At 45.9% G+C, this 18,741-nt stretch overlaps 1 protein-coding gene across 5 annotated transcripts in view; it reads right to left on the bottom strand.

Moving 5' to 3' along the window:
- Positions 1-18,741, bottom strand: part of RIMBP2 (RIMS binding protein 2) — a 332,648-nt gene that overhangs the window by 130,016 nt on the left and 183,891 nt on the right. The window lies entirely within an intron of this gene.

Here is an 18,741-nt window from a genome sequence, read left to right as displayed (position 1 = left end):
CTAGAACTTAAATTAAAAAAAAAAGAAAAAAAAAGGAATGTATTAGGATTATATATAAATATACATATTTAATGGTCATAATAATTTGGGGCTAGTGAATCCTTCCTAAATGAGAAAGTATAACAATGTTATTAAAAATACAGATTTTTTAAAACTTATCTCATAATTTTCCTACTCAGAATTATTACAGTGAACTTTTTTGTGTATTTCCTTCCAGATTTTGTTTTCCTTGATGAATTTTATTTCCTACATAATCAAGACACTATTCACATCCTGTGTCTTTTTTTTTTTAAATATAGCAAGCAGCATGAGCATTTCCTGATGTTATTGTCATTTTCAGTGGCAACCAAATATTACATTGTATAGAAGTCCCCACACTTACTTAACTATTTTTCCACTGTTGTTTCCAAGTCTTCTGCTATGATTAATAAAAGATGCAATGAGTCTTCTGGTGAATAAAAAAAAAAAAAAACCCATTCAAGATGAGTCTGAAAAAGAAATTCCAGAACACATAAAGAAAACTAACCCTACTAAAGAGATCCCACAAAATTAATAATCAGGATGAATTTACTCCAGAGGAAATAAAAATAATAAAGCAACCTGAAAAGGACTTCAATAAGTAAGTTGAGAATCCTAAAAGAAGGAATGACATCCATTCCAAAAGGTTGAAAGAGAAGCAGAAGGGATAATCAATGACTCACACTGGAAGGTGGCTGGAATTACACCAACTACCAGCTGTCAGGCTGAGAACTTCTCTTTTTCCCAGAACTTCGCTTTTTCCCAGTTGTTCGAGTTTGCTCTCTGTTCACACCCTAAATGAATTAATACTGGTGGGACACTCACATCTTGAACTGATCTTGTTCATCTCTGTTACAATATTTCAAGTGCTACGAGTCTAGGCTCCATTCACACAATAGAAAAGCAGCAAGAAATCACGTGGTTTCAACATTTCCCAGGAGAAGAGAGGCTCCTCCTGGCTACTTTCAGCTTCCATTTTTCAGTCAACCTTCCTTTTCTCTTAGCCACAGTCATAATGAGCTCCGCTACTCTATGGCACCTACATTTTCACAGCAATAAAACATAGCAATGGAACTCAAATGTAAAAAACAGTGGTGCTTTTCCTCTGGGAAACAGTGATCCCCCCCACCTTAGGGAAAGTGATTGATAATGGAGCAATTCTCTTCTGTCTTCTGAGATGGTCTGGATGGCATAACACTTATTGTTGCCTTTCTCAAGTAAAGCAGATAATTTAGTCCCACACTTGTTGCTTGAGAGAACTGCAGACGCTTCAGCATGTCCCACATGGAGGAATCCCTGGAGGTCTTAAGGGAATGGGATGGGTGTGCTAATCAAAACACCTGGCTGCTGACCTCAGAGGCCGACATGCCCCAATGTAAACTAAGGCAGCCATAGCTCAGAGAATTTGAGAACAAGAGACATTTGAAATAGGGGTTAGATTATGGGTTCTGAGGTCAAATTGCCTAAATACAATTTGGAGCTCTCCTTAAACGTGACCTTGGACAAGCTGCCTGGCGTCCCTGCACTCTCTATGACTTAAGGATGTAAAAGCTATAGCCCTAGCAGATGTTGTGAGGATTTGCGGACATCAATCTCACGGAACACTAAGTACATCTTACTGCACAGGGTCAAGGCTCAAACAAGTGGCTCCTTCCCTCCTGAAGGCATTGCAATGATTGCCTGCCTCTTCCACATTCTGCCACCAAACAGCCACCTGGTTCACGCCATCCGCCTCTCTCTGCATTGCATTTAGGAAGAGTGAATCGCAGGAAAGGAGCACAGGGAAGATAAACAAGGCTGGTCTTTCACCCAGTTTTCTGGTGGTTACAGAAATGCTTACATCTATTTATTTTATTTATATTTCATCTTAGTGATTCAAGGTCAGCTGCTTAACCTGATGAAATGAAATCAATCTTTTCAGGAAAAAAGCTCGGGATCTAAATCTTGTCCAGGAAACACCAACCCATGCAAAGGGAGAGAAACATCTCCATCTTTTTCCAATGTAGCTTCCCAAATTGGTCCAAGCGTGAATAGGCACTCCAGATACCACTTACTACACTGGGTGCACCCTACCCTAAAAGAAGCCAGTCAGCACTCTGGGAGGCCGAGGCGGGCGGATCACCTGCGGTCAGGAGTTCGAGACCAGCCTGGCCATGGTGAAACCCCACCTCTACTAAAAAATACAAAAAAAAAAAAAATTAGCTGGGCGTGGTGGTGCATGCGTGTAATCCCAGCTACTTAGGAGGCTAAGGCAGAAGAATCACTTGAACCTGGGAGGTGGGTTCAGTGATCGGAGATCGGAGATCGCACCATTGTACTCCAGCTTGGGCAACAAGAGTGAAACTCTGTCTCAAAAAAACAAAAGCCAGTAACAGGGAGAGCTATCGAAAAGCAACATTGTCTTGAAACTGACAACCCCCTACCTCATACTTCAAGAATCACAAAAAACTTAGCCAAGTGCCAAAGCCCTTCCTACCATGATAGTAAAGGAAACCCATTCAGTGACAAAGACAGCCAGGTAAAGGCACAAAGAAAACAGCAAAGGTACCAGCTTGAGCCTCCTCAAATTATGAGACTTTATTTGCCAGATTATGAGCATCCCACGTTGTCCATGCTTACCCTGAAGAAGCCCAGAGGTGGGCATGGGGACATGTGGTTCCACGAGCAGCTCCACAGGGAAGCCAGCGTTGGTCCCCACTGTCCCCTGCAGTGGCAGGCACAGATACCACCCTGACACGCATGTGTTTGCAGGCCTTGGGGGGGAATTCAGAAAACGCCTACTGCTTACCCTTCTGATCCTGTGAAGATGCTGAAAGGCAAGATGGCTTAACCTGGAAGGCCTCGTAACTGACCCTGTGTGCTACCACAGCTGTCCACCCGGGGAGGTGGACACTACCCCAATCTAATCAAGACTTTCTGAATTAATCAGCACCACTGAAGAAATTCCGCAGGAATACCAAGCAAAATGCAGATCACCTATGTGCTGGCTGCACGCTTGCGATCAGGTCTCCAAGATGTGGGCCTGGAACTGCAACACGACAAAACAAGAGTCTGCCAGCAGCCAGCACCGGTGGCACCAGCCGTGAGAGTCCCCAGGCGGAGGAAGGGGAGGACTGTGGGGTGGAGTGGGGGGGATAATATAATCTGACACTCTGTCTGAGTAACAAGGTTTTCTACAGCCTAGAGGGAGGCACCAGCACCTCAGTGCCTCAGATCACACCAATGCACACGCGGCCCCACACTACAGTGTAACTGACACCCTCGCTGGGTCCGCCATCGTGGGGCTTTGATGCTGTTGAGTTCTGACCACCTCTGAGTGCCAGTGGTTGAGCGTGATGACTTACGCCCCCGCCTGGTGACAGGAAGCCCATGACTCCCACGCTGCTGGGACCCTGATGGGGAGAACGTTCTGAGCTCCAGCTGTAGGAAACACCCCCATCTCAGCTTCGTGACCTGAAATAACAATCATGAAAAGAGAAATCCCAGCTTCCAGATATGTTTTTGCTTCTTCAGAAATGCATTGGCTCTGTTTTCCGGGGAAGGACACGTAAGCATTGCAATGGGATTCATTTCAGTCTCTAATCCTTTGAGGTTAAAGCCACACAAAAGAGGGTTTCCCAGCCAGTGGATGCCCTCATGAGACAGGGCCTACCCTGTAAGAATCAAAACACACAGTTTGTGGAATTTAATTGTCTGCAGCCACAGACAGGAAGGATTCTTCCTTACTTCCACTTACACACCCACCAGAGCATGCTGGGGTTGGATTTGAGGACTCCTAGGGCCAAGTGTCCCTGAAATCCCCCTCCCAGGGCAGCTACACAATTGCCAGTTAAGGAGATCTTTTAATCCATTAATATCCACTAACACATTAAACAGAAACGGCCTTATTTGATTTTCTAGCTGCTGTGTTGCAAAAAGTGAATTCTAATAAGGATGAGGCAGGAGGGAAAAGGGCCAAGGTAAGTCTTTCAAATGCCACTGACCACAAGGAGAGGCGTGTAACACACACGCCAGGACAGGGCCAGGCGTTCTGGAGGTCGCAGCAACCAGCCGGCCCAGGCCCCACTCTTAGCGGGCAGCTGCGACCCTATCCCTCTGGCGGGTGCCACATGGGGACGGGAACCAGCCCTGACAGCTGTCTGTGTCTTTAGGAGCTGGGACGCTGGGTTTCCACCCAAAACATCCCTGTTTGGATATGGTGGCTACTAATTCAAAACACATACCACAGACTCCCTCCCAAAATAAACACATCTACGGCGGAATTCGACTTAAAGGTGGGACGCTGCATAAAAGCAGCTGGACTTGAGCAGAGTCCAAGAGCAGGTGGTGTGAGGGGAGGTGCAGGGAGCCCCAGGGGGTGTGGACCTCCTGTGTGCAGGGAGAGGACGAGGAGATGGGTTCCCATGTAGGAGGGCCCACAGTGCCTGAGGCCACCTCCCTTTCTGCTGTGAACTGAATTGCATCTCCCCAAATTCGTACTTTGAAGCCCTAGCCCCAGGGTGGCTATATTTAGAGATGGGTCTCTTAGGAGGTAAGGAAGGTTACATGAGGTCATGAGATGCTGATCCAATAGGGTACGGGGCTTTCTAGGAGGAGGGCGATCTTGGTCTCTCTCCCTGCCTCTCTTTCCCTCTCTCTCTCAGTCTCATTCTGCCTCTGTTTCAGTGTTTCTTTCTGCCTCTGCCACTTTCTGTCTCTATGTCTGTCTCTCTGTTCGTTTTCCTGGCTCTGTCTCCATGTCTCTCTGCCTCTCTGGCTCTGTCTCCATGTCTCTCTGCCTCTCTGGCTCTGTCTCCATGTCTCTCTGCCTCTCTGGCTCTGTCTCCATGTCTCTCTGCCTCTCTGGCTCTGTCTCCATGTCTCTCTGCCTCTCTGGCTCTGTCTCCATGTCTCTCTGCCTCTCTGGCTCTGTCTCCATGTCTCTCTGCCTCTCTGGCTCTGTCTCCATGTCTCTCTGCCTCTCTGGCTCTGTCTCCATGTCTCTCTGCCTCTCTGGCTCTGTCTCCATGTCTCTCTGCCTCTCTGGCTCTGTCTCCGTGTCTCTCTGCCTCTCTGGCTCTGTCTCCGTGTCTCTCTGCCTCTCTGGCTCTGTCTCCATGTCTCTCTGCCTCTCTGGCTCTGTCTCCATGTCTCTCTGCCTCTCTGGCTCTGTCTCCGTGTCTCTCTGCCTCTCTGGCTCTGTCTCCATGTCTCTCTGCCTCTCTGGCTCTGTCTCCATGTCTCTCTGCCTCTCTGTCTCTATGTCTCTGTGTGTGGCGGTGTCTCTCTGCCTCCATCTCTCTCTGTCCCCCACCCACCACCTAGCCATGTGAGGACACAGTGGGAAAACAGCCATCTGCAAATCAAGAAGTGGCTCGCACCAGGAATCAAACCAGCCAGCACCTTGGGCTTAGGCTTCCAGCCTCCAGGACTGTGAGAAAGGCGAGCTCTGTCATTTAAGCTGCCCGGTCTGTGGGATCCAGCTATGGCAGCCTGAGCTAGTGTGTGGCCCCTGCTAAAGCAGCGAGACATGGACAGGAGGCTTCCCGGAGTCTCCTGAGGCAGCTCAAGGGCTCATCAAGAAAGAAACTAGGTCTTCCAAAGACATTCCGTTCCCCATCAGGAGCTCCAGTTAAATCCCCCTTCCAATGGACAAGGTGGCCACTTCTCTGGGTGAGAAACTGACAAGAGAAAGGAAAAAGCGTGTTCTTTCCATAACTTGTCAATTTTATTCATTTCAATAATCCCTCCACCACCACCACCACTGAGTGTGTATGTGCCAGTACCGGGCTCAGCAGGGGCCCCGGAATGAGTGGGTGAGAAGCAGCCCCTGCCCCCAGTCTTGTGGGTACAGCAGACAGCGCAGGGCGTTCTGAGTTGGGATGTCAGGAATGCTGGTTGCTATGGGGAGAGGCGAGAGGAATTCTCAGTATCTCCTTATACAGGTCTGGTCTCAGAGGTAGGGAAGAGGGTCTACCCAGCACACACACATAACAAAGGCATGAAAGGGCACAGCAAGGCCTCTGGCTCTCAGGATCTGGCATCCACGCTACAGGATTCAAAATCAAGAACATCCAATCTCCTGGCCGGACAGGCCCCGGCGAGACACTTCCTCACGGCCTCTGCTCTGCTGGCCTCAAAGTAAAGAGGTTGCCTCCAGATGCTAGGTGGTGCTCCCATCCCTGGATATGGACACTGCTCCTGAGCAGGGGAGGATTTGGACATGGGAAGCACCTCAGTGAGAGAGTGGACGTGGTAATTAACCCGTCATGTCTTTCTGATCACATTAATGCAGTCAATTCTTATGTGAATGCAATGCAGCCTCCCAAGAGTACAGCAGCTTCTTCTCTGCTCTTTTTTGTCCTCTACCTGTGGTGCCAGAGGCATGAACCAGGCCGGATTCCTGATGGCCTTAAGCAGAGCCCAGCCAGGCTGCAGTGAGCAAGGGACACACCTCACGAGTGACCAACCCCATGCACAGACCCACAGCGGAGAGGACACACCACATGCAGAGAGCTGCAGACAGCTGGGCTCTGGCTGGACAGGCGCTGGGGGTAGCAGGTGTGGAGAAGCAGGAAGGGTTGGGTGGTGAGGACTTCATGAGCCCCACTGACGAATTTGTACTTTATTTAGAATGAAATGCAGAAGCTGTCAAAGGTGCTGAAGTGAAATAATAGAAAAATAATATCTGCATTCGGGAAATACTGTCCTGGACATTAAACAGATTGAAGAGGGGTCAGGCTGGAGCCAAAGAGACCAATTTGCACTCATTTAGGGGACAAGTGCCAGTGGCCAGAACTGAGATTATGGCAGCAGAAAGACGAAGGCGGGCTCAGGAGTTACTAGAGCAGGTGAAATAGCATGGCTTGGTGATTAGAGAGGGCAGCACCACAGTCTGGCTGGGAGCTGCAGAGGCAGGGAGGAGGGAGAAAGTGCAGATTTAAGGGATGGCGCACGTTTGGTTGCGCTGGTGCTTGGTGAGTGTGAGACCCCACATGAGGCCTGGTGGAAATGCTTAGGGGACAGTTCCCCACATGGCCCAGAGCTCAGGAAGGAGAGCCTGACCCAGATCCAGATGTGAACTGCACTGATACCGATGCCACTTTGAGTCATGGGAGGGGAGGAGCTCTCAGCAAGATTAAGGAGCAGGAGACAGAGCTGGGAGAAGCCCAAGCATCACAAATGGGCATGAGCTGATCCTGTAGAGTACAGAGCAGAAGCAATGGGAAGCCAGCCCTGGGCTGTCCTAGAAGCTGAGTGGCCAGAGCCTTGAGAGTGGGGACCGGCAGGTCAGCTACTGCCCAGCATCACGGACATCTCTGTGACCTCCAGGAGAGGTTCTGGTGATGGGATAAGCAGAGGGCAGTGTCAGTGGGTGGGAGATAAAGAGGAAGAGGGAGGAGATGCTTTTTGCAGAGCGCTGGGTGAGAAGAGGTGCAGAGAGACAAGGTCATGATTTGAGCCTTCTAGGGGCATGGATGACTAAGAAAGGTGGAGAAGAAGGCCCTGGAGGCAGTGACAGAGTCAGTAACTCCTCCTTCCTCCCACAGGCAAGTGGGTTGTGGGTGGCTGCCGGGAACAGCAGCCCTCCAGGAAGCCCAGGCAAGGCTGAGAGTGGTAACATTCATGGGGGCATTGGCTGGTGCAGACGGACACAAGGGGAAGGCATGAGGGCAGCAGAGAGAAGGACGGGGCACTTGGGGACGAGATCGTGTTGGGGGAGATGACCCAAAGAGCTCGTGTTGGATGATACAGCAGCTTTGATCCCCTGGGCTTCTACGCTGGGCCAAGAACCAATATAGGTTCTTTGCTTTCTTCCTCTTCCTTTTGAAATCTCATCCAGTCCTCCTAGCACTGCCATGTGGCAGACATTCTTGCTATCCTGCTTGTGAAGGGAAGACATTCAAGCACAAGGAGGTTAAGTAACTGAGCAAGCAGTCCCCCCAAGCACCTGGAGGGGTGGGACTCAAGCCCGGACGTGCAGCTCTCAGGTTTGAGACCCCTCCTCCCCGCCCCAATTCGCCTCTGACTCTCCTTAGGAAGAGCATCGCCCAGCCACTTCCCTGGGTCACGCCTTCCCGAGGCCCAGAGGAAGGTTTGGAAATGCCTCCAGTTGGCAGGGGTGGGGGGTTATGGAATGCCTGGGGCATCTTCCCTTGCACTGGGGACTGCAGATACAGTCTTGGGAGCCTACAAAAATATTTCTGGGTATTTTCATTTCCATGAAATCTAAAAGAATATATAAAGGAACAATTTTGTGCCCTATTCAGGACCAAAGATCAACATCTACATTTGGGTTTATGGGCCCTCCTGTGCTGGCCTGAAGAATCGCGGTATTGACTGCCTTGAGATGTTGAAAGACAATGAAAGCTAACTTCAATGGTGCCTTTGTGCTCGATGAAAGCCAAATGACTTCTACAGGCTCAGGCATCAAAGATCTTGCAAGAGTTTGAAAGAGATCAGTGGTAGGAATCGAGCCAACTTCCAGCCAACTGTACAAAGGCATTAACTTTACTTATAAGAGGAAAAGTGATTTAAGTTAAATGTCTTATGACACATTAAGTCACAGCAAGTTTGGGTTTTGAATTTTATTGGTGTCTTGAAGTTGTTTCTCTTTGATCTGCTCATTCATTTTGGCCTTATGGTTTAGAAAAGCCATAAAAATGTTATAACAAGTTTTATCTCTGGACACATGTAATTACATTATGAATTATAAATAACCATATTATGCTCAAACATAGACTATTTAGTTATAATATACAAGTCTGGTAGAATAATGTCATATAAGAATGATGTAATTATCAATTATAATAACGTATAATAAAAATAATCTAAGTCAACACTGGAGTGTGCTTGTTAATATTTTTTCTTTCTAAAAAGGCTTCATAAGTGGTTCTAGCCTAAAGGCATGGGTGGGAGAGTAAAAGGAAGGAAGGGAAGGGAAGAAAAGCGAGTGGTGGGAAGCCTGGAGAGGGAGCCTGAACTAAGGAGAGGCGAAACCAACCACAGGGTGGAAGGGGAGTGGTTGCTGCTGTCCAGGGTCCTGATGGTCACTGAGCCCTACTCCCGCCCACCCCTTGAGGTCAAGGCCCAGGGCAGTCAGCTAAGTCATCCCAGGGCGTGGAGGGACCATTGTGGCTTAGAGGACCTGGGTTTGAAGCCTGTCCTAACACTGACCAGATGTAATTTGGGGAAACTGTTTAGCCTAAGTATTCCTGGCAGTTTAAATGAGATAATTTATATCAATGTACTTTTCAAGTCGTAAAAGGCAATTTGAATGTGAAATATTACGCTAATAAAGGGACTGGCACTAAAACAATTGCTTCTGGTTCCCTAGTGTCAGGGGACGGTTCTGGGGGAGGCTGGAGAGAGCAACTCCAAAACTCTCAGTTCCCTTCTATTTTCAGAAACTTGCTTCAACCATGACGGATACATGCTATTCCTGATCTGTTTGATATGTCAGCATTGCACATATGCCAATAATGCAATTGCAGGGAAGCACATGGCGCTATTTAAAAACTGTGTTCCTAACACAGGTTAGAGACAAGCTCAAGTGGAAAAATATAACACATGAAGCAGATTCTCAGGCAACTTTATGACATTTACATTCACCTTTTAAATAAGGCTTCTCTCAGCTTCTGCACAGCAAAAGAAACTATCGTCAGAGCAGACAACCTGTGGAATGGGAGGAAATATTTGCAATCTATCCATTTGACATAAGTGTGATATCCAGAATCTACAAGGAACTTAAACAAACTTACAAGAAAAACAAACCCATTAAAAAGTGGGCAAAGAACATGAACACAAACTTCTCAAAAGAAGACATTTATGTGGCCAAAAAACATATGCAAAAAAGCTCAACATCACCGATTATTAGAGAAATGCAAATTAAAACCACAATGAGATACCATCTCATACCAGTCATAATGGCGATCATTAAAAAGTCTGTCAAGAAACAACAGATGCTGGCAAGGCTGTGGAGAAACACTTTTACAGTGTTGATGGGGATGTAAATTAGTTCAACCATTGTGGAAGACACTGTGATAATTCCTTGAAGATCTAGAACCAGAAATACCATTTGACCCAGCAATCTCATTACTGGGTATATACCCAAAGAAATATAAATCATTCTATTATAAAGATACATGCAAGCATATGTTCACTGTAGCACTATTCACACTATTCACAATAGCAAAGACATGGAATCAACCCAAATGCCCATCAATGATAGACTGGATAAAGAAAGCATGGTACATATACACCATGGAATTCTACACAGCCATAAAAGGGAATGAGATCATGTCCTTTGCAGTTACATGGATGGAGCTGGAAGCCATTATCTGCAGTAAATTAATGCAGGAACAGAAAACCAAACACCACGAGTTCTCACTTATAAGCGGGAGCTGAATGATGAGAACACATGGATATGGGGAGGGGAACATCACACACTGGGGACTGTCGGAGGTTGAGGGTAGGGGAAGGCAGAGAATCAGGAAAAATAGCTAATGCATGCTGGGCTTAATACCTAGGTGATGAGTTGATAGGTGCAGCAAACCACCATGGCACACGTTTACCTATGTAACAAACCTGCATGTCCTGCACATGTACCCCAGAACTTAAAATAAAAATGTCTCTCAATAATTGTACTTCATCAGCTTACATGTATCTGCAATGCATACTCTGACTTCCCAGTGGAAAAGAAGCATGGTTAAATTTAAATTTGTTTCATATTAGTCACAGCCAGCCCCAAAGGGAACCCTTTTCTACCAAAACAATGGGGTTGAACTTAGGAGAGAACAATTATGCCACACAGCTGAGGAGGTCAAAAATGGGAACCCTCATATATTTCCAGTGGAGAGGTAAAATGGTGCAGCCACTGCAGAAAAAGTTTAGTGGTTCCCTAGAAAGTTCAACAGACTCACTACCTTACCCAGTAATTTGCTCCTATATTTATGCCCAGAGCATTGGAAACAGGTGTTCAAATACTTATACAGAAATGTCATGGCAGCATTATTCATAATAGCCAAAATTCAGCAACAACCCAAGTGTCTATTGATGGATGAATGGATAAGCCAAATGTAGTCCATCCACAAAGTGGAAGATCCTTCAGCCTACAGAAGGAATGGCATACTGATTCAGGCTACAACAGGAATGAACCTCAAAAACATCACGTTAGGTAGACAAAGCCAGACACAAACATTCACATGTTGTATGGTTCCACTTACATGAGATGTTCAAGATAGGTAAATCCACAGAGACAGAAAGCAGATTTGTGGCTGTCAGGGTTGGAAGGAGGAAGGAAAGAGGAGGGACTACCTGGCGGGCACAGGGTTTCCTTTGGGATGAAGAGGATGTTTTGGAACTAGATAGCGGTGATGGTCGCACAACATTGCAAATGTACTAAACGCCACTGAATTGTTCACTATAAATGGTTAATTTTGTTATGTGAATTTTACGTCAATTTGTTTTAAAGATGTCACCCAACCTCCCAGCAAGAGTCTGAAGGGCTACAAGGCATTAGTCCCCAACATTTTTGGCACCAGGGACCAGTTTCATGGAAGACAAATTTTCCACAGACTGGGGTGGGGGGAATGGTTTTGGGATGAAACGTCTATCTCAGATCATCAGGCATTAGATTCTCATAAGGAGCATGCAACCTAGATCCCTCACACATGCAGTTCACTCTCCCATGATAATCTTACGCTGCTGCTGGTCTGATAGAAGGCAGAGCTCAAGCGATCACGCTCATTCTCCCACTGCTCACCTCCTGCTGTGCAGCTGGGTTCCTAACAGGCCACAGACCCGTGCTGGTCCATGGCCCAGGGGTTGGGGATCCACACTATAAGAGAAGAGACAAACCTATGTCCCAACAGTATGTTTCCCTGGGTGTCTCCTGTTGAAAGAATCTGACCTGAGTGCATAAGTGTACGGACATCCATCCTTGGGACAGTGGAACCACTAAACACAACCAGCCACTGGATTTGGTTTTCTACCAATCAACAACAATCTGCTCCAATACTAGAGGGAAACTTAACTTGGGGAACTTACTGAGACTTGATATGTTCGCTATGGCTCCTGCCCTAGGGACTTGCAAGGGTAATTTTTTTCTATATGTGATTTTGGTATAACCTGTTGACTTTAGAACTAAACCCCTGCACAAAATGTGACTCTACCAAATGCTTGTTCAGACTACATAATACATGGTAATTTATAAGCTATATTCCCCTAACTCCCAACAAATGATTTAAGAATGCTTGTACTAAAAATATTTATGCAATAAGGCAGTTAAGAGTAACAATTTTGCAAAGAAAAAGGAAACAATATATAGAAAACCTTATACCAAGAAATCACATAAAAAGGGTTTTAACCTATTGACTGAACATTACATTCATGCTCTGAGCTTGCCAGCTGCTACTGCATGAAGGAAAAACCTATCAATTATAACTTCATTAACGTAAAGGATGTGCCTCCTAGGATTCTGCCACAAATGACAAAGCAATGAAAAATATTTGATGGCCTTTTTAAAAAAATCACTTGCTTTTTCAAGAGCTGATTTATGAGAACTGCTGCAATATGGTGCTACTGCCTAAAGAGCTTCTGTCTTCTCACTTTCTCCTTCCAACCCAGGGGTTTTTCTTCACCACACTTCAAATTCTTGAGCAAGGCCACATTCTGTCACATGAGCAACTGAAACTGGTGGTTCTGCAAGCTGGTCCACGACGCAGATTCAGGCTGTGAACTCGGACAAATAGAGCAGCTCCTCACGTGGCCTGCTCATTCAAGACGACCACACTTCTCTCCCCAAGGACCGATCACCTTGATCGATGACCGATTGAATTTGCCTTATGTACAGCGTGACTCAGAGACCTCCAAGTATTAGAAAATGTGTCCTTAGTTTAGATCCAAATCTATCTTCTGCTCATCAAGTGATATATCTATGGCCATAGAAATCAGACAAAATTCCTTTCCAGATGGATGTTTTCAGATATTTTTGTTAACTTGTTGAGGTAAAACACATATGAAATGCACAAATCATAGGTGTACAACTCCATTAACTTTTACAAAGTACACACACACCTGTATAATGACGATCCAGATGAAGAAGTAGGACATTTGCCACCACCTCAAAACCTCTCCCCTGCCTCCTCCCAGCTGAGAGTCCCCAAAAGGTAACCACTGTTCTGATTTCTCACCCTATGAACGTGTTTTGCCTGTTTTTCTATTCTATGTAAATGTAATCTAGATTTTTAATGTCTGGATATTTATCTTAACATTTTATCTAGGATGCACACACATCTGTGAAATGGCAGCCTTTCATTACTGTGTAGTATCCTCTTATACAAATATTCCAAGATTTACCTATTTATGTTCAACTGTTATTGAACAATGGGGTGATTCCAGCTTGAGACCATTAAAAATAATGCTGCAAAGAACATTCTTGAGCACGTCTTCTTGGAGGCATATGTACATATTTCTCATGACTACTCATCTAGGAATAGAACAGTGGTGCCTGCAGAGGTGTGAACATACAAAGTTCACCCAAGTCATAGATTCTGTCTTCTAAAAGCCAAATGGTGGTGCTTTCAGAGATTCCAGCAGGTATCCCTTCCATGAGAGTCCAAACCCAGACACCCCTAGGAGTTACATCTAATGAGATGTATATGTTTAGCGCCTAGGAGTTACATCTTACGAGATGCATGTGTTTAGCTTTTGCTAAACAGCTTTTAGAAAAGTGGGGAGTGTCAAAAGGAGACATACAAATGGCCAACAGGTATATGAAAAAATGCTCATCATCACTAGTTAGAGAAATGCAAACTAAAACCACAATGAGGTATCTTCTCACCCCGCTCAGAAGGGCTATGATGAAAAAGTCAAAAAATAACAGATACCGGCAAGGATATGGACAAAAGGGAACTCTTACACACTGGTTTGGAATATAAATTAGTATAACCTTTCTAGAAAACACTATGGATGTTTCTCAAAGAACAAAAAATAGAATTATTAACACCATTCCATCCAGCAATTCCACTACTGGGTATTCACCCAAAGGAAAACAAATCATTGCATCAAAAAGACGCCTGCGCTCACGTGTTCACCATAGCACTCTTCACAACAGCAAAGATAGAGAATCAACCGAAATGTCCGTCAGGGGATAACTGGGTAAAGAAAATATGGTACATATACACCATGAAATACTGTCCAGCCATAAAAAGAATGAAATTATGTCTTTTACAGCAACATGGATGAAACTAGAGGCCATTATCTTAAGTGAAACACCTCAGAAAGTCAAATATTACATGTTCTCAGTCACAAGTAGGAACTAAACAGTGTCTCCACGTGGACATAGAAAGTGGAATGATAGGCTGGGCAAGGTGGTTCATGCCTGTAATCCCAGCACTTTGGGAGGCTGAGGCAGGCAGATCACTTGAGGTCAGGAGTTCGAGACCAGCCTGGCCAAAATGGTGAAACCCCGTGCCTACTAAAAATACAAAAATTAGCCGGGCGTGGTGGTACGTGCCTGTAATCCCAGCTACTTTGGAGGCTGAAGCAGAAGAATCGCTCGAACCCAGAAGGCAGAGGTTGCAGTGAGCCAAGATCACGCCCCTGCACTGCAGCCTGGGTGACAGAGAGAAACTCCATCTTAACAAAAAAAGAAAAAAGAGAGAGAGAGAGTAGAATGATAGACACTGGAACCTCAGAAGGGTGGTGGGAGGGAGTGGGGAGTGGGAGGGAGGGGAGGGAGTGGGAGGGAGTGGGAGGGAGTGGGAGGGAGTGGGAGGGAGTGGGAGAGGAGTGGGAGGGGAATGGAAGGGGGTGGGGGGTGGATGACAAAAAATTACTTAATGGTTACGATGTATAATATTCCGGTGATGATTGGCTGGGCGCAGTGGCTTATGCCTGTAAACCCAGCACTTTGGGAGTCTGAGGCAGGTGGATCACGAGGTCAGGAGATCGAGACCATCCTGACTAACAAGTTGAAACTCCGTCTCTACTAAAAAAAAAAAAAAAAAAAATTCTGGTGATGGTTATGTTAGCAGCTCAGGCCTCAGTACACAATATATCCGTGTAGCAAAACTGCACTCGTGCCCCTTAAATATACGCAAATGTAGCGAGAAGTGTGAGAGTCCCCATGGCTTCATATCTTTACCAACTTTGGTGCTGTCAATGGTTCTCTGTGGAAGCCATTCTGGTGTAGCACAGTGATGCCTGCAGAGGTATGAACATAGCTAAGTTCACCCATGTCACAGATTCTGTCTTCGAAAAACCAAATGGTGGTGATTTCAGAGATTCTGGCAGGTGTCCCTTCCACAAGAGTCCAAACCCAGACGCCTCTAGGAGTTACGTCTAAGCAAAGCAGCCTGGCTGAAGATCATCCATAGTGGTTAGGATTGGCGCAAAGAGGAGAGTGTCTACCTGTCTAGGAAAGGGTCCATCGCTCAGCTCCAGCTAGGTGTGGCCCATGAGGAACACGGGCCACCATTATTGGGGCCACCATTATTTTTGAAGTGAAACCAAATCAATATTTTTATGTAAAACATCCCCACCTGAAGATGTTGGTGACTAAGGAAAGCCAGTCTGAAGCTCACTTGAGGTTCACTGGCTGCCTTTAGCAAGCTCACGTCAGACCTTGGCTGACCTCTGATCACTGGTCGGCTCCCTGCAGCAAGAGCCTCGGAGTGTTTCAGCTTCCTCCTTAGTGAGCAGCTGCTGCTCTGTTCTCTGGGGCCGATGAATTTATGATAATGCTTTGAAAAAAGAACCTTAATCAGCTGGGTGCAGTGGCTCATGGTCCTAATCCCAGGGCTTTGGGAGTCTCAGGTGGGAGAATCACATAAGGCCAGGAGTTTGAGGCCAGGCTGGGCAACATAGCAAAACCCAGTCTCAACTAAAAAGTAATTTTAAAAAATTGTTTTTAATTAGCTGGGCATGGTGGCACACATCTGTAGTCCCAGCTACCCAGGAGGCTGAGGCAGGAGGATCGTTTGAGCCCAGGAGGTCAAGGCTGCAGTGAGCCAAGATAATGCCTCTGCACTCCAGCCTGGGCAAGCAACAGAATGAGACTTTGTCTCTAAAAATAATAATATTAATAACAACAGTGACTAACACACTGCACCAGTACCAATCTAAGCACCATTACATAGACTAACTCATTTAATCCTTGCAACAAGCATGTAAAACGCAGCTCTATCTTATATATATATATATATATAATATATATTATATATAATACATATAATATATAAAATTATATATAATATGTAATATATATTTTATATATATATATTTTTTTTTTTTTGAGCCAGGGTCTTGCTCTGTCACTCAGGCTGGAGTGCAGTGGTACAATTTCAGCTCACTGCAGCCTCAACCTCCTGGGCTCAAGTGATCCTCCTGTCTTAGGCCCCCCAAGAAGCTGGGACTACAGGTATGCGCCACCACATCCACTAATTTTTTTTTTTTTTTGTATTTTTTGTAGAGACAGGGTTTCACCAATTTGCCCAGGCTGGCCTCAAACTCCTGGGCCCAAGCAATCTCTCTGCCTCGGCTTCCCAAAGTACTGGCATTACAGGCGTGAGCCATCACGCCTAGTTGCAGCATTATTTTTAATCCCCATTTTATGGATGGAAAAAAGGAGACATAAGGCATTTAAGTAATAGTGTGGAGGGTACGTACAAAAACAAGAGAGAGAGAAGCAGAGACAGACGGACATGTGGAACTGGGGGACAGGTTCTCACCCATAAACGTAAATATCATTTTGGGTTAACAGACATCATCCCCTGGTTATCCCTGGGCTCCTGAAATGCCCACGACCCCCAGAATAGGTCAACACTGTTCATCTCTATGCTTAACACTAACTGGCTGAATTTATTCCAAATAACCAAGCCTCAAGAATGAAGACCAAGCTCTTGCTGGATTTTACGAATCCCCCTCCAGTAATGGTTTCCAAAAGGTCTTTAGGATTCTTTATTAGCATCAAAAAATTTCACCATCTTACCCCGACTGCACGATAGTATCTAGACTTCCATTTATTTCAGCCATAGTCAACCCTTGGGCACTTACAGATTGGCCAACTTCTGCAATAATCTATTCTCCAACCAACTGGACCCTGGAGTATACAAGTTGTTGCAGGTCCCTGCTATCCAATATGGTGGCCACCAGCCATGCCTGGCTATTTACTTTTAAATTTAATTTAAGTCAAATAAAATCCCAGTATGTAGAGCTTAATTTCCTTCCTCTCAACCCTGGGCTGGACTTGGCGACTTGCTTCCTGAAGTGAGATAAGAGAGGAACAGCAACTTTGCAGATGCCACCTTCACCGAGTGACCACGCCTGACAGCACCAGCAGCAAGTCGCACCGATACTGTGAAGCCCCTGGCATGGCATGACGGGGAGGGCACTTCCTCTCTGGGGTACTTTTTCCAAAAGCCTAGAACCCCATTCTAATCATAGGAAAACACGAGGCAACTCCAAATTGGGAGATATTCTGCAACATATCTGGCCAGTACTGTTAAAAAGTATCAAGGTACAATAAACAAGCAGGGACTGAGAAACTCTCACAAATCTCAGTAAGAAAACTCTCAGTAAGGAGGCATGATGGCCAGATGCAGTGTGGTGCGTTGGATGGCATTCCAGGGGAGAACAATCATGCCACCAGGGCGTCTTACACCCCAGCTCTTCCTAAACACAACACCGACTGCAGCTGTGTATTTGCGAATGCTGGGGTTGGTTCCATAGAATGCATTTCAAGCAGACACCAAGCCACAGTTTCGCTTATTGGCTTTACCCCAAAAGGTTTGCCTTCTGCCTCTGTAGCTGACACTCATAAGACTGAAACTTATTTTCACGAATCCCGTTTTGCCACTGGCAGCGTAAGACAGGGAGGAGGGCTGGGAAAGAAGGTGGCTCCATCACCCCACAGTACAGTGCCAACAGAGATGCAGGGCAGGACCTTGGAGGCCTTCCAGCACCCCCACATGCTTGCCGTATTGCCATCAGCAAATGACGTAACCTCTTTGAAATCTCACCTCCCTCTCCGGGAGAAATGAGTATCCTGACCCAGACCTCTGTGGGGTCATCGGGAAGGTTAAAATCACCAGCCTGTGTGAAAGATCCGGGTGCATATTAGAAGGAAGATGAAGGTGGGTTTCTGTTCACCTCATGCAGAATTCTCAGTCCAGGTTGTACCCACACGGTGCATCTCAAATTGCAAAGGAAACTCTTGTCCTACCATAAATTCATCAGCCCCAGAGAACAGAGCAATGCACCCTGATTGCTTCTTATAGGAGGAAATGAGATTGCCTCTCTGTCTAGCATGGAGAAGTCATTAGCGAGGCCATGTCAGCGCTCAGCTCTAAGCTCAGATCATGCTGGAAAATGCCCCTGTGGCTGGACTCAGGGTGAAATGACTGCTAATCATAAGCACACCTGCTCTTACTCTCTCTCCCTCCAGAAGGAAGGGTGGAATTATCAACAAATTTGCTGTTTCCATTTTATTCACACAGGATCACTAGACTCCAAAAACTGACAAAAGCAAAATGCAGGTCAGTAGAATCCTCAGTGTGAAAAAACAAATAGGGCCTCATGCATTCCTCAGTGTGGCATGAAAGAGATGATCCAAGATGGCAGCTCAGGACTGCTTTTGACCACGGAGATGTTTTCCCTGACCCCAAGTTACCAAATAGTGTCATTTGGACATTTAAAAATAGGAAATTTAATATAAAAATGAAAGAATACAAATAATATGTT

The sequence above is a fragment of the Trachypithecus francoisi genome, unplaced genomic scaffold (genome assembly GCF_009764315.1).
Source record: "Trachypithecus francoisi isolate TF-2019V2 unplaced genomic scaffold, Tfra_2.0 Lachesis_group11, whole genome shotgun sequence".
Taxonomy (NCBI): domain Eukaryota; kingdom Metazoa; phylum Chordata; class Mammalia; order Primates; family Cercopithecidae; genus Trachypithecus; species Trachypithecus francoisi.
The sequence above is the reverse complement of the archived record's forward strand: the minus strand, read 5'-3'. Positions and strand labels throughout refer to the sequence as shown.